The following is a 4,007-nucleotide window of genomic DNA, read 5'->3' on the forward strand; positions in this document are numbered from 1 at the left end:
AATTTTTTTTTTTGTTTTTTTTTTTTGTTTTTTTTTGAATTAACAAAAAAAATAAAATAAAACAAAGGAAAATTAAAATAAAAATTCGAAAATCAAAAAGAAAATAAGATCAAAGTAAATTGAGAACTGAATTAATTAGTCAATTAAAAAGATTTTGAAAATAGCAATTAAAAAGATATGATTGAAAAATGTTTATGAAAAAGATTTGATTTTTGAAAAGAGGAAAGAGAAAAACACAAAGAGACACCAAACTTAAAATTTTTAGAAATCAAACACTAATTTTTTCGAAAAATTTTTTAGGGAAAAACACAAAGAGGACACCAAACTTAGAATTTTTATGAATCAAAAAGGGACTAAGAACATGCAAAAATCGAAAATTAAAAGAAAAACAAAAGCATGCAATTGACACCAAACTTAAAATATGAAACTAGACTCAACTAAAAGACTCTAAACCAATAAAAACAAAACAGTCCTAATCTAAGCAACAAGATAAGCCGTCAGTTGTCCAAACTCGAACAATCCCCGGCAACGGCACCAAAAACTTGGTGCACGAAATTGCAATCCCGCACAACTAACCAGCAAGTGCACTGGGTCGTCCAAGTAATACCTTGCGTGAGCAAGGGTCGATCCCACGGAGATTGTCGGCTTGAAGCAAGCTATGGTTATCTTGTAAATCTTAGTCAGGATATCAGAAATTATCAGGATTGATTGTAAAAAGCAAAAGAACATGAAATGGTTACTTTTATTGCAGTAATGAAGAATAGGCTGGGGTTTTGGAGATGCTCCATCTTCTGAATCTCTGCTTTCCTACTGTCTTCTTCATCAAACACGCAAGGCTCCTTCCATGGCAAGCTGTATGTAGAGTTTCACCGTTGTCAGTGGCTACTCCCATCTCTCAGTGAAAATGTTCCTATGCTCTGTCACAGCATGGCTAATCATCTGTCGGTTCTCGGTCAGGCCGGAATAGAATCCATTGATTTTTGCGTCTGTCACTAACGCCCCGCCTGCTAGGAGTTTGAAGCACGTCACAGTCATTCAGTCATTGAATCCTACTCAGAATACCAAGACAAGGTTTAGACCTTCCGGATTCTCTTGAATGCCGCCATCAGTTCTAGCTTATACACGAAGATTCCGATTAAGAATCCAAGAGATAACTACTCAATCTAAGGTAGAACGGAGGTGGTTGTCAGGCACACGTTCATAGTTGAGAATGATGATGATTGTCATGGATCATCACATTCATCCGGATTAAGAACAAGTGTTATCTTAGAATGGAAGCAAGCATGATTGAATAAGAGACAGTGGTAATTGCATTAATCCATCAAGACACAGCAGAGCTCCACCCCCAACCATGGGGTTTAGAGACTCATGCCGTGGAAAGTGTACAATGAAACGTGTAAAAATGTCATGAGGTTCAGATACAATGTCAAAAGATCCTATTAATAGTAAACTAGTATCCTAAGGTTTACAGAAATGAGTAAATGACAGAAAAATCCACTTCCGGGCCCACTTGGTGTGTGCTTGGGCTGAACAATGAAGCATTTTCGTGTAGAGACCTTTTCTGGAGTTAAACGCCAGCTTTTATGCCAGTTTGGGCGTTTAACTCCAAGTTTTATGCCAGTTCCGGCGTTTAACGCTAGAATTTCTGAGGCCGAGTTGCTACGCCGGTTTGGGCCATCAAATCTTGGGCAAAGTATAAACTATCATATATTGCTGGAAAGCCCAGGATGTCTACTTTCCAACGCCGTTGAGAGCGCGCCAATTGGGCTTCTGTAGCTCCAGAAAATCCACTTCGAGTGCAAGGAGGTCAGAATCCAACAGCATCTGCAGTCCTTTTCAGTCTCTGAATCAGATTTTTGCTCAGAACCTTCAATTTCAGTCAGAAAATACCTGAAATCACAGAAAAACACACAAACTCATAGTAAAGTCCAGAAAAGTGAATTTTAACTAAAAACTACTAAAAATATACTAAAAACTAACTAAATCATACTAAAAACATACTAAAAACAATGCCAAAAAGCATACAAATTATCCGCTCATCAGTGAACGAGCGTAAACTCTGTCCCTCTAAGCTTGTCAATCTAGACAAACTCTGTAGGAAAGGTCTAAACTTTACACCACTGTTTGTATATCAAGGTTAGTTATCCATTCTGTCCATCAAAGAGAAAATCTACCCTGATTTGGTCAAGTAGTTCTATAGCAACATGTCCTACAAAGAAGGGAGAATCGCTTCTTTTGTTAAAGGCAAAGTGATTATTCTTGACAAATATCACTTAGGCAAAGCCTTAGACTATCAGGACAGAGGACCTGATGTCTACACCTCTGGTAAGTGGGACGATACGCTCAATGTCTCTTACTTTGATGCCCTAAGCACTGTCTGCATCAATATCCCTCTCATGGAAGGTAACACTCCTACTCATAAGTCTCTTGGTCCAGTCCGTGCCCAGCTGCACAGGATTGTAAACCATGTCATCTTGCCTCAGAGCGGTTCTTTTCAATGCGTCTCATTTTGTGACACACTAGTTTTGTATGCATTGCTTTCAAAAACTCCTATTTCATTCGCTTACTTGCTTGTGAGACACATGCATGCATGTATCAGTACCAAAAATGCTTTACCATATGGAATGCTTCTTACAAAAATTTTTCAATATTACAATGTTGATTTTGGGGCTGAAATTGCTAAAGACTATAACTCATATATCAAAGGGGGTGGTGCAGTAAAGAAAACAGCTCCTAGGCGTCGCCAAACTGATGACAGTACTGATGTTCCCTCTGTTGATGAGGATCCTCTGATTCCCCCATCCACATCCTCTACATTCAAGACCATGACAGGAATTCTGAAGAATGTTCTTGAAGAATTCCTCAATCTGACAGATCTTCTTCTCCACCATGGTGCTGAGCGCAAAAGGAATCAAGTTTTGGAGGAGAATGCTCTCAAAAAGACTAAGGGAAGGATTCGGATTCTGAGAGACTTTGTGGAGGACATCGAGGTTGGCCTCACAACTTCTGACAATGAGGGGGAGGACGATGGAACCTCTGATGAATCCAACTCTGATGCCTAGCTCCTTGTTATCTCATCTGCGACTATGACTTGTTTTGTTTTGAACTTGTTTATTTTTCTTTTTTGGATGACTGTAATAGACTTAAACTACTCTGCTACTTGAACTCTATGCACCAGCCACTAACAAATTTTGTGCAGGTTTTTTTCTTTCCTCCCTTGATGACAAAAGGGGGAGAAAAGAAAGGGAATGTTAGTTTTGGCTTAGGGTTTAATAGTGATAGTTAAGAACAATGATGCTTTGTGCTGCTAAGTAATTTGTTTATCCTGTGTGGTGCTTTGTGTTAATTGCTCTGTGCTTTCATTACTGTGATATATAGTTTAGAAATATCGGTTTTGGCTGTTCTTAAGTTTTGGTTCAGGAAAAGATGTAAGCCATGATCAAGGGGGAGTAATGCTAGCATTCAGGGGGAGCAACTCACAATCTGAATGTCATCAAAGGGAAGTGTTCTTAACTCAGTTATATTTTTTAATTTCTCTATTTTATCATGTTTGTCATCAAGGGGGAGATTGTTGAGTCTAGTTTGATTTTGGGCTATATTATGATGACAAACATTGTTTTGGGTTAAAAGCCCAATATTGTTTAATGAGAGTGTTAGTGATACAGGCCCAAAGTATCCAAGTTCACATTGCTTCAGTCCAAGTCCAACAAGTGCTTCAGCAATGAGCCAAAGCTCATCCTCATAGCAACGTCCATTATGTTATATGTTTTATTAAAAGCTAAAGGAAGACAGCTGGAAAGGGAAAAGGACAAGTGTTGGTATAATAAAGCAACAAGGACAGATGGTACACTCTCATCTCTCCAAGGACACAAGGGAACAACCACTAACTCAAGGACATTAGCTGAGCACTGCTAAGGATCGTGGTTGAGCAAAACACCAACGAGCAAGAACACACACACAGCAGCAGCAGCAAGGAAATGGAGCAGAATGCAAAAGAAGAACATGCC

The sequence above is a fragment of the Arachis stenosperma genome, chromosome 2 (assembly GCF_014773155.1).
Source record: "Arachis stenosperma cultivar V10309 chromosome 2, arast.V10309.gnm1.PFL2, whole genome shotgun sequence".
Lineage (NCBI taxonomy): Eukaryota > Viridiplantae > Streptophyta > Magnoliopsida > Fabales > Fabaceae > Arachis > Arachis stenosperma.